The sequence below is a fragment of the Triticum dicoccoides genome, chromosome 1B (assembly GCF_002162155.2).
Source record: "Triticum dicoccoides isolate Atlit2015 ecotype Zavitan chromosome 1B, WEW_v2.0, whole genome shotgun sequence".
Lineage (NCBI taxonomy): Eukaryota > Viridiplantae > Streptophyta > Magnoliopsida > Poales > Poaceae > Triticum > Triticum dicoccoides.
In genome coordinates, this window is record NC_041381.1 from 654330642 (window position 1) to 654344262 (window position 13621).

The following is a 13621-nucleotide window of genomic DNA, read 5'->3' on the forward strand; positions in this document are numbered from 1 at the left end:
GGAACCGGCTATTAGAGATGCTACAATCAGAAACGTGGTCGTCGACATTTTTTACAACTGTATCCAGTAAAAGCTACATCCACATTCGCGCAGAACTGCAACCTTTTCACATCGGAGCTACATTGACGACATGTGTTGACGAATGTTACAATTGTACATTGAGAAAGCTTCATCCCTGTTCGTGAAAGCTACAACCGGCGAGCGTGGTGACTGTGCACGGTGATTTTGTTTTTGCTACAACCGACTTTGTTTTCTTCCCTACTATTGGCTTCGTTTGTTGCTACAGCCATGGCTGGTGAGCATGGTGACTACAAGCGGCGAGGAAGGGCAATGCTGCTGCAAGCAACACTCGTGTAAGGACGGCGTCGTGGATTTGTGCTACATGGTACACCCGGCATTGAAAATTGCTACCACCGCATGCTGTACAGCTACAACTGCAATCGTGATTTGCCGCATCGCACAATGATGCATTTTTTTTGCTGGAAGCGATGCTCATATGTGCTGGAACGGGGCGAGCGAGATGTTGCAACGGCGAGGTATCTGAGCGACGAGCTGTGACTCACGGACATGAGCGGTGGCGAGCCCGCCGATGAGCTGCAGCCATCTCCACTGGAGCTAAAACCGTTGCATCGAGAGCTGCAAAACAGCAAGTTGCATGAGTGGCGAACGACGACGAGGATGGCCAGCGAGGGTCGCGAACGTCGACAAGGACGACCGATGGGGGTGGGGACTGGCGACAAGGACGGTTGGTGTGGGCAGGGACTGGCGATGCAGACAGGCGGCCCGCGAGATGAGAGAGGGACCAGTGCAGCAGCACAGGGCGTTAATGGCGAGCGGTTGGTGGGCCCAGTTAGCCACGCATCCCACCATGGGAGAGGGATGCCCTACGATGAAAGCAGGTCGCACGGGTCACGCGCGACCGGTCAAGCATTCTGCCGGCGTGTGGATTGTAAACGTTTTTCTTGAGTCAAAGTCTTACATTTTTTTTGAGAGTAAATATTGCCGCATTTATTTAAATGTCAAACTCCGGAATGTCATCCGTGATTACATGAAGAAAAAGTCTGGGGCACCCCCAACCACACCTTACACAGTTCATCACCAACACCTACCTTAGCTAACTTATGCGCGGCAATATTAGCAGACCGACAAACCCAAGATATCTTGCAATCGACAAAAGACCCAAGTAGAGCTTTAACCTCTTGAATCCGTGGACCAGCAGCAGGTACATTCCTCGTAGGTTGTTGCAACATGTTCACCATAGCCTGAGCTTCACGCTCCAAGTGAACCCTCGTTGCGTGAATTTCTGCAGCCACTTGCAAAGCCCGTCTACATGCCAAAACCTCCGTAGCTTCCGGATCGACAACATTTGGAAAATAATGACAGGTTGCTGCTAGAAAAGCACCATTGTGATCTCTAAGCACTGCACCTCTTCTGCCTTTCTCTCCATGTTTGGACACGGCTCCATCTAAATTCACCTTCACCCATCCTTCAACAGGGGGTTCCCAGCGCTGTGGTTTCGGCCGTACAACCACACCTGTGTTCCGCGAGTGCATCTCTGATGACCCACAAGTTTATGGGGTCAATTGTAGCCTTTTCGATAAGTAAGAGTGTCGAACCCAACGAGGAGCAGAAGAAAATGACAAGTGGTTTTCAGCAAGGTAATGTCTACAAGTGCCAAAATTGTAAGTAGCAGAGTAGTTTGATGGCAAGATAATTTGTAACAAGCAAGTAACGATAGTAGGAACGAAAGTGCAGCAAGGTAGCCCAATCCTTTTGAGGCAAAGGACAGGTCAAAATGGTCTCTTATGATAAGCAAAGTGTTCTTGGGGGTACACGGGAATTTCATCTAGTCACTTTCATCATGTTGGCTTAATTCGTGTTCGCTACTTTGATAATTTGGTATGTGGGTGGACCGGTTCTTAGGTGCTGTTCTTACTTGAACAAACCTCTTATGATTAACCCCCTCGCAAGCATCCGCAACTACGAGAAAAGTATTAAGAATAAATTCTAACCATATCATTAAACTTTTAGATCCAATCGGTCCCTTGCGGAATAGCGCATAAACTAGGGATTAAGCTTCTGTCACTCTCACAACCCATCATCTAATAACTACTCCACAATGCATTCCCTTAGGCCCAAGTATGGTGAAGTTTCATGTAGTCAACGTTCACATGACACCACTAAGGGAATCATAATATACATATCATCAAAATATCAAACACATATCAAGTTCACATGATTACATGCAACATGATTTCTCCCGTGACCTCAAGAACCAAAGTAACTACTCACAAATGATAATCATGCTCAAGATCATAGGGGTATTAAATAGCATAATGGATGTGAACATATAATTTTCCACCAAATAAACCATATAGTAATCAACTACAAGATGTAATCAACACTACTAGTCACCCACAAGCACCAATCTATAGTTCCGGTACAAAGATTGAACACAAGAGATGAACTAGGGTTTGAGAGGAGTTGGTGTTGTTGAATATGTTGATGAAGATAGCCCTCCCAAAGATGGGAGAGTCACTAGTGATGATGATGATGATGATTTCTCCCTCCGGGAGGGAAGTTCCCCCGGCGGAATCGCTCCATCGGAGGGCAAAAGTGCTCCTGCCCAGGTTCCGCCTCGAGACGGTGGCACTTCGTCCTGAAAGTCCTCTCCTTTTTTTCTAGGTAAAAATGACTTATATACCAGAAGAGGGGCACTAGAGGTGGGCCTAGGTGAGCACAACCCACCAGGGCGCGCCTGGGCTCCCTGGCGCGCCCAGGTGGGTTGTGCCCACTTGGTGGGCCCCCTGTAGTACTTATTTGCTCCAATATTCCTCAAATTTTCGATAAAAATCTTTGCAAAGTTTGAGCTCATTTGGAGTTGTGTAGAATAGGTAGCTTGACGTAGCTTTTTCAGGTCGAGATTTCCAGCTGCTAGAACTCTCTCCCTTTGTGTGTACCTTGCATATTATGAAAGAAAAGGCATTAGAATTACTCCAAAAAGCATTATTATACAATAAAACAACATAAATAACAGTAGGTAAACATGATGCAAAATGGACGTATCAACTCCCCCAAGCTTAGACCTCGCATGTCCTCAAGCGAAAACGAAATCGAAAAACATGTCCACATGCTTAGAGAGAGAGAGGTGTCGATAAAAACAAAAATACGGACATAGCAGCATCATGTAACTTATTATAACTGCAACAAACTTTAACATAAAACTTTTATCATAGACTTCACATGAACAAGTGACAATTCATCACAACATCGAAGTATAAAGCATAAACTCTATTGGAAACCAACAAACTCTGCTCTCAGTCAACTTTGCAACTACAATTCATCATCTTTTCTGGAAGGGTCACGTATCGGAGCCTTTAGGAAAGTCCACATACTCAACTATCATTTAGTCTTCTATGATTGCTAACACTCACCGCATACACATGAGTAAAACATTTCAACCGGACACATAGAAAGATAGAGGCTTATAGTTTCGCCTCCCAACGTATTCACCTCAAGGGTGATGTCAATAATAATAACTCATGCTACCCATATTCATCTGGATATATGTGCCTAGATCTTTCCTCACCACATGATGATTGCCAAAGGAGAAAATAAAAGGAATAGAGAGAAAAACTTTGACACTTGGATGAAAGAAAATACATAGAAGTAAAAGATAGGCCTTTCACAGAGGCAAGTAGAGGTTGCCATGCGCTTTTTGTTTGTATGCTCAACCCCTTAGTGCAAGAGAATGTCACGTTATATTGCCCCTTATGGAGGCAACCTTTATTATGCAGTCTATCGCTTCTATTCTTCACCATCACAAGTTCGTACAACGCTCAATTTCCCTTACACTAAATGATCTCACACTTTTAGAAGCAATTTTTATTGTCTTTTTGCATCGATGACAACTTACTTGAAGGATCTTAATCAATCCATAGGTAGGTATGGTGGACTCTCAAACAAGATTTGGATTTAAGGGTTTTGTATGCACAAGTAGTATCTCTACTTAGTGCGGAATTTTGGCTAGCAAAGATAGGGGCAAGAACCACATGTTGAAGGATCTATGACAATAAAACTTCTATGTGGATATTAACAAACATAAATCATTAAGTTGTCTTCCTTGTCCAACATCAACAATTTTGGCATATAATATTTTGATGGGTGCTCACAATCACAAAAGATTTCCTGGATAGTCTATTTGCATGTGAATTTTTCTCTTCTCTTATTAATACTTTTATGAGTTGCATCATTGACCAATAATATGTTTGCCAATCTACAATTAAATTTTCTACTTATACTTTTCCTTATATGATGTCATCACTTACCATAAGATTAGCATATGATCTTTTTCATTTATTTCCTTTCTTTTTATTGAAACAAAATAGTAAAGAAAGCATAACTCAAACTAAACTTTATTATATATCTTGCACACGGTTACAAAGGTAGATTACTACGCAAACTCTCAAAAAGAAAGGATCAAACTAACTTTTATTCATCTAAAGCAAAAGATAACTATGGATCGAACTAAGAAAAGTAAAGGCAAAAGATAGTGGAGATGATACGATACCGGAGCACCTCCCCCAAGCTTGGCGAAAGCCAAGGGGAGTGCCCATACCTGATACTCAGTTTTCATTTGGTTATGACGAAGGAGGTGGTGGTGATGATGAAGTAGAAGCGGTCTTGTCCTTAGGTTTCCACGGCAGAGGCTCACCATCATAAGAGGAAGAGTGAGTCTCCTGGGTCCTGCAACTGGCGGCCAAACTTATACCGTTAAACCTTGCCTCATATTCAAAGACTTGGTTTTGGAGGTCATAGATATGGCTCTGGAGGAAGTTGATTTGCTCGTTGAAGGAGAAGACGATGTCCTTCATGGACTTGCCATCCACCTTGAGATCATGGGTGTAGTCCGCGATCATGAGGTGATTAGCATTGAGTCCATGTTCCACCATCCCCTTGCAGCAGAAGACTTCCTGCTCCATAGCTTCAAGCCTGGCCTCCACAGATCCAGTTCCCTTGGGGCCTTGCACATCGCGGATGTGCAGCACCCCATCGCGCATCTGGATAGCTTGAGGGTGCTGCATCACCTCCGACAGATATGGGATGATGACATTCTCAAAGAACTTGTCCTTGGAGGAGCTTGAAGCGTACATGGTGGACTAGATCTGACAAAAAACAACAAGAAAATAAAACATGAGATTTCTTCGTGATACGGAGGTTAGCAGGTTCGGGAGGTATATACAGATTTTTTTATCTTGGGAAACAAGCAAAACGGAAGAAAACCGAAGTCCAGAAAGTACCCGAGGTGGGCACAACCCACCGGGGCGCGCCTGGCAAGCCAGGGCCAGGCGCGCCCTGGTGTATCATGCTCACCAGGGTCACTTTGTTGGCAGTTTCTTATTTTCCTAATTGTTTAAATATTCCAAAACTGACAAAAAATATTTTTGTGGATTTTTTGGAGTCTCTTTACTTACCGTATCACGTACCTCCCTTTTTTCACGATTCTAGAGTATTTCGGAAGGTTTCTTTTATGTGTTCTTCCGGGGTCATAGTTTGGATAATATTGCTTTCAACATTAATGGGCGTACCTGAGATATAATGTCTTATTCTTTGCCCATTAAAAACCTTCGGGTTAGCACCTTCGGCATTATTTATTTTGATAGCTCCAGATCGATAAACCTCCTCGATAACATAGGGCCCTTCCCATTTGGAGAGGAGTTTTCCCGCGAAGAATCTGAAATGAGAGTTGTACAAAATAACATATTCTCCAACTTTGAACTCACGCTTTTGGATTCTTTTTTCATGCATCTTTTAACCTTTTCTTTAAATAACTTTGCATTTTCATAAGCTTGGGTTCTCCATTCATCTAATGAGCTAATATCAAATAACCTCTTTTCACCAGCAAGTCTGAAATCATAGTTGAGTTTTTTGATTGCCCAATATGCTCTGTGTTCTAACTCAAGAGGCAAATGACAAGCTTTTCCATAAACCATTTTATAAGGAGACATACCCATAGGATTTTTATAAGCTGTCCTATAAGCCCAAAGTGCATCATCTAGTTTCTTAGACCAATTCTTCCAGGACCTATTGACAGTCTTTTGTAAGATTAGTTTTAGTTATGTATTGCTGAGTTCAACTTGACCACTAGACTGAAGATGATAAGGTGATGCAATTCTATGGTTAACATCATAGTTAGCAAGCATTTTACGGAAAGCACCATGAGTAAAGTGTGAACCACCATCATTCATTAAATACCTAGGGACTCCAAACCTTGTGAAAATAACTTCCTTAAGAATTTTAATAGAGGTGTTGTGACCAACACTACTGGTTGGAATAGCCTCTACCCACTTAGTAACATAATCAACAACAACCAAAATATGAGTATACCCATTAGAGGAAGGAAAATGTCCCATGAAATCAAATCCCCATACATCAAATGATTCAACAGCAAGTCAATAATTCATAGGCATTTCTTGGCGCTTACCAATATTACCTATTCTTTGACATTCATCACAAGATAAGACGAACTTACGGGCATCCTTGAAGAGAGTAGGCCAATAAAAACCAGATTGCAATACCTTATGAGCGGTTCTGTCTCCCGCGTGATGTCCTCCATAAGCTTCGGAGTGACATTTTTGTAGGATTTGTTCATGTTCATACTCAAGGTACACAACGTCTAATAATACCATCTACTCCTTCTTTATAAAGATATGGGTCATCCCAAAAGTAATGTCTTAAATCATAGAAGATTGTTTTTCTTATGTTGGTATGTAAATCTAGGTGGTATGTATTTAGCAACAATATAATTAGCATATCAAGGTGTAATATTAGAAACATTTACTGCATTTAACTGTTCATCAGGAAAGCTATCATTAATAGGTTGTGGGTCATCAAGAATATTTTCAAGCCTAGATAAGTTATCAGCTACGGGGTTCTCTGCTCCTTTTCTATCAGTGCTATGCAAATCAAATTCTTGTAGCAGAAGAAGCCACCTAATGAGTCTAGGTTTAGCATCTTTCTTTTCCATAAGATATTTTATAGCATCATGATCGGTGTGAGCAATCACTTTAGAATCAACAATGTAGGATCTAAATTTAAAACAAGCAAACACCACTGCTAAGAATTCTTTTTCAGTAGTAGCATAATTTCATTGGGCACTGTCTAGAGTCTTACTAGCATAATGGATAACATTTAATTTCTTATCAACTCACTACAAAAAAATACACTTCCGTGATGATACGTGTTTGTCACAGTAGGTCGCGTTTTTTGTCATGCATGTACATCCATGACAAATTTATGACAGAATCAAGATAGTCATACCTGTGCTGTCGTAGAAGTGTTCCATGACATTACCAAAATTATCATCATGGAAGTGTCCACTTCCATGACGGTAAATCGCGCGTCACAGAAGTTCTTTCGTCAAGGGTGACCGACACGTGGCATCCACCCTAACGGAACGCCGTTAAGCTATCGGGTTGGGTTTTGGATCCGATAACCCGTTAACAAACCCGACCAATGGGGATTTTCCACGTGTAAAATCATCATTGGCTGGCGGAAACACGTGTCGGCTCATCGTTGGGACAGATGTCATCCACTCATTGGACAAAAGGTGCCTATGATACTTCGACACATGGCACGACCCAATAGAGGCCCATTCCTGTGAAAAGGCCGGCCCGTTTGACTTGGTCAAAAGGTGGCGGGCCGGCCCATTGAAAGCCTGTTAATGGCCTATTCGCATATAGCCCATTTACAGCCTGCTAACCCAAGGCCCTTTACGCCCTATCCGAATTAGGCCCAATAGCGTCAACTGGGCCATCCAATATGATTCCGGCCCGTTTTCACTTCTGGCCCATGTATGGCCGATGACGTGTTTCGGCCTATATGAGGCCCTTTGTAACTTTTGGCCTACTAACGGCCCATGGTGAAACTGGCCCGTAATGAACAGTGTATCACTTTACACCCATTAACGGCCCGTTGTGAAACTGGCCCGTAATGAACAGTGTATCACCTTATACCCATTAACGGCCCGTTATTCCGTTGGGCCGTTTCCAGCCCATTTATCTTTCGGCCTTCTCAGAGCCCATTTATTCTTGAGCTCATTTCCAGCATTCGTTTACTTACGGCCCGTTACTGTCGTTTTCTGCTTGTGGGCCAAATTCAGCCCGTGGTTACAGTCGGCCCGTTTGTGGTCCGTTAATACGTTGGGCCATTTTCGTAGCGTCATCAAATTCGGCCTATTAACGATGGCCCGTTATGGTCGGCCCATGAACGGACGATTCCAACTCTAGCCCGTTTACGGCCATAATGCGGTCTGTTTGGCCCATGTTTGGCCAATCGATCATACGGCCCGCATAAGGCCCATTGATGATACGCCCCGCAGAAGGCCCATTGTTTCTACGACCCGTAGAAGGCCCATTGTTTCTACGGCCATAGAAGGCCCACTGTTTCTACAACCCGTAGGAAGCCCAATGTCACTACAGTAAATATTAGCCCATGGTTATTGTGGCCTAGTATTAAAAAATAGGTTATTGCAGCCACTAGAAACCGCGGAAAAAGAACTGCAATGACTACAAGCAAACAAATAAACAAGACAACGAAATATATAAGCAAGCAACTAACGCTAGGCTATCACGGCTATTACACATATTACATCCACTGGGCATCAAAGTTCGCCACCAGTGCAAATATAGGGACCAAAGCAGCATATCATATACACTGGTTGTCAAAGTTGGGGACCAGCGCAAATAAACGCCACGACAAAACAAATCCAGAACTGAAACCACTTCAGAATATCTCAAGAAACAATATCCTGGGTACCCAAAATGCTGGCAAGATGCTTATCAAGCTTATTAACTTTCTCTTGTTTGGCGCTTAAATCCTCCAGCGCTTGCTGTTGCACCAGGAAATATGCATCTGAATTCTGCAGGGACTTCCTCAGTCCTTCGGCTTCCCATCGCAGCACATCTGATCGATGTCTTTCAACTTGAAGTTGAGACTCAAGAAGACAAACTGATTCAGGCAGCGACTTCGAAGAGCTTGTGCCAGTAGTAGTGGCCAGTAACTCGAACACTACATCAAGACATGACTTTTGGGTTCCCTCACTGTCGTCAAGATAGTTTTTATCAGCTTTCTTGGAGACCAACAAGGATGTCTCACTATCTTGAACCTTATCTGCATTACTTCCTTTACCATTGGATAACGCGGTGCTGTTCTCCAATATTTTGTCCACATTCTAAAAGAGAAACAAGCAGACACATCACATGTTTACCATGTTGTATATGAAACTCATTTTGGTAAATGAGTTCAGTAGTAAAGTAGAGAGGATAACAACATGAAAGAAACATATATCTATGTACCATGGTCACTTTATGGTCTATACCATTCTAGTTTTTGTTGCCAAATTAAGATAGAGACACAGTTCATATAATATTTGTTCAAGACAAAGTAGAATGGACAGAATATAAGTGTGGGAAACTATAGAGCAATAACAACACTTGTAATGTGCATGACATGACAACATAACTGTTTATTCAACTGAAACTGAAATCAACATAGAGCAGGTTACAACAAAAAACCAGTTAAAGAAACAGGTTTAAAACATACCTATTGCGCCATTGGAATTTCAATTCCATCCTTCAAATTTGAAAATAGTTGGTATGAGTAAATACAGTAATGCAAGGACAAAGGAGTATGAACCATAGCTACAGAACCTGACATGAGAACAAATCTTCTTCTCCTTTAAGCGTTGAGTTGGGATTCGGAGTGGTGGTCCTCGTGCTTTGGGCACTGCAGTTCCCTTACTAACTGCTCGTGCTTGGGTGCTTTGTGGTGGAGACGGTGCTGTGTCAACTGGAACTGGGTTACTATCTGCCGGGGTTGGGGTTAGAAGGCGTGTAGCTAGTTCTCTGTCCAACTTGGTAGGGGTACAATCTGTGAGAGTCTGGGTTATTTGTGGTGGATCTGGTCCTTGGGCAAGTACAACCGTGGTTCTATCTGCATCAACTGGTATCACTATCTTTTCTGAAGACCGTGTTGTTACTCCCTTAGATACTGCCATCACCCTCTCCAATTCAAATGGCTGATAAACAAGAAAAGTAATTGAAAGTATAGACATTGTATGATAGACAAGTGCAATGGATAGTGGGAATAAAAGAGGGCATGAAATAATTCATATTTATGTTGTCTAACCAAACAGGATAGCATGACACAATTTCACATATATGATGGCTAACTAAACAGGATAGCATGACACAATTTCACATTATGATGGCTAACTGAAAAAGATGGAAAGACATAGTTCAAAATATGAGACTATGTAAACATGATGACATGATATAACTATATAATGTGTTTATTAAATAGGTTGGCATGCCATAATTCACATACATTCGCGGATAGAATGGCATAATTCAAAATATGATGATTGTAAACACTAAACAGGATGAGATGATATAACTATATGATGTCTTTATTAAATGGGTTGCCATGCCATAATTCAGATAGATAATGTGTATGTACTATGTAAACATGATGGCATGATAATTCAAATATATGATTTATATAGTAAGCAAGTAAGCAGATGGAAATCCATATATGATGTAAAAACTAAGCAATACAAGACAACATGCATGACATGGGTAATATAACCCTGCCAAGTATGAGCATAGACCTCAGGGGGGGGGAGATAGGACTAGTCATTAGTCTCTGAATCCTCCTCTGAGGAGTTCTCTGTATCCAGCAAGATGTCTGCTTCAGCAGGTAGCATTGTCTGCTCTGAATACCTTGTTTTCACTCCAGATACTTCAATCACCGCTTCAAATGGCTGATGCACAGGAAGAGTAGTTGAATATACAAACGTTGTCGACAAATGGAACACGTAATACAAAAAATGATAGCATGATATAATTCACATACATGATGATTGGCTAAACAACATGGCATTGCATAATTCACATATATAATGCCTTTGCAACAAGATAGCATTGTATAATTCACATATATAATGTCTTGCAACAAGATGGCAATGCATAATTCACATATATGGTAATTAGACACTGAACAGGTGGCATTCACACAAAGCATGTCTAAACTAATCAAATGACATAGCAATCCGAGACACCATACGCACGATATGAGCAACATAACCCTGCCAAGTTAGAGCATACTCCTCGGGGGGGGGGGGAATAGGACTGGTCATCTGTCTCTGAATCCTCCTTTGAGGAGCTATCCCTAACTAGCGAGATATGCGCTTCGTCAGATAGCATAGTCTGCTCTGAAGACCTTGTTTTCACTCCAGAATTTGCCATCACCGTGTCAAATGGCTGATGCACACGAAGATCAGTTGAATGCACTAACATTGTTGACAAATGTAATATGTAACAGAAAAAAAGGATGGCCTGATATAATTTACATATAAGATGACTGGCTAAGAAGGATGGCATTGCAAAATTCACATATATGATGCCTGGCTAAACAAGATGGCGTTGCATAATTCACATAAACGATGAATAATCTAAACAGATGGCATTCACACAAAGGATGTCTAAACTAAGCAGATGACATATTTGATATATAAAGTAAGCAATGCAAGACACCATATGCATGATATAACCAACATCAGCATGCAAGTTTAAGCGAAGACCTCAGGGGTAAATAGTAATTGTCTTCTCCTTCTGAATCCCCCTCAGAACAGATATCTTCCTCTCGATTACAGTCCAAAATTCGTGGAGGGGGGGGGGCTGCCTTTGCGCCTACCATGGAGCAACGTCTGCATGAAATTTTATTGCTACGCAAGGCTCGTCTCTTTTGCTCTACATGTTCAGTTCCATTGTTTACAATAACTGTCATGCATAGGAATAAAACATAGTGAGATTATGTAAGGAGTGCATGCAGAAATCTAGAGTGATGGAAGCAACCTGTGGATAGACCCAAAACCAATAATAGCAGGCAGATAATGGCTTCAGTTAAAAAATACAAATAATGGCTTCTTTACTGTTTGTTTCCCACCCAACATGAAACTCATAGTAGACACCGGAGATTAACCATGTAGTAGATAGATACTATTGATTGCGGCCCCGATATGTACCCCACAACCATTTAAAAACTCAAGTTTGACAATTAGTTTGGAGCTGACTCAGAGTCTAATCGGTGAACATGACGATAAAGTAGCATGTAATATTAAGCGATGCATAACGTAAGCAGACACGAAAGAGTGCGATCTCTCTTGCGGACCCGTGTAGTCCTCGAGGTCATCTGCTTGGTTGATGATGGTAATGCAGTTTTCATGGCTGCCGGTGGCGGTGAAGAAGATCTGAGGCGGCGAAAGATAGTCTGGAGGCCGGATCCCTGCTGTGCTGGACCCTTCTGTCGTTGGAGCAGCTGAGCTGGGGTGGACGACGGCGCAGCAGGAGCGGGACAAACCATGCAAGGTTTTCTTTGACAACTATCTGTAAGAGAAGTAATTCTGTAAGGGCTCGTTTGAGTTGGAGGATTCCAACAATGCAGGGATAGGAGATAGAAAAGAATAGGATAGGAATTCACGTGCAAAACAGAGAATTTAAAAACACAAGATTTCTGCCAATCTGGGTGTTTGATTCACAACAATTGGAAGATCACTGGATGCAAAGAAGCATGGTGAGATTAAGTCAAACCATAAGAAAATGTATGGTTATAATGCTATTATGCTACTATATCTTAGTCTTGTGCTTCATGAATAGGAATTTCAAAAGGAGGACAAGTGTAAATTAAAATTCCTACATTTTTTCTTTCAAGGAGACACTAAAGGAACAAATCCGTGTGCTCAGTGGACAATATATATAACATGTAGAGTAAAAAAGAGATGCAACAAGTGTACAACCTCTTTGGTAAAGCCATGTCGATCTCGGCGTGATTGGGTTGTCCGGTGAGGATGCTCCGGCTGACTTTGCTGTCGGACGAGGCGAAGAAGATCTTAGGCGTCTAGAGATGGAGCCCGAGGTACTGTTCCACTGTGATGGAGGGTTTCGTCGTTGGAGCAGCTCCAGTGAGTTGTATGACGACGAGGCTGAAGCAGGACAAGAGAGACAACGGACAACGTTAGCCTGAGTGGAATTCTAATAGCATCTCCAATACATGATGTAAAATACATCACCACAAAGTGCTAGATGTAAAATACATCAGCCGCTCATATCTGAACTTAACTGCCGAAACTGAATTTAACTGTCGAAACTGAACTTAACTGTCGAAACTGAACTTAACTGTCGAAACTGAATTTTGCTGTCGAAACTGAATTTTGCTGTCGAAACTGAACGCACTAGCAAGGTGAGGCTACACGTCGGTCGACTGACTTTTTCATCTCTGGTCAGTCGATTTTGCAGCCGTTGGATATAAAATCAAGGGCATGCGGTTCATCTTCAACCTCCACCCCCCTGAGCCGCCAGCCACCACCGGCCAAACAGCAGCACCCCGCCACCCGCGGCCGGTGGTGCACCGCCCCGCCCGCCCCAAAAACACTCCCCACTGCCGGTCCGCTGACGCCCCGACCATCCCTCTAGGCCCCCCGTGCCGAGCTTTTTCTCCGGCGATCCCCACGCCACCGCCCCGCCACCGCCCCCACCCTGAACACTAAGATAGATAGTGGGAT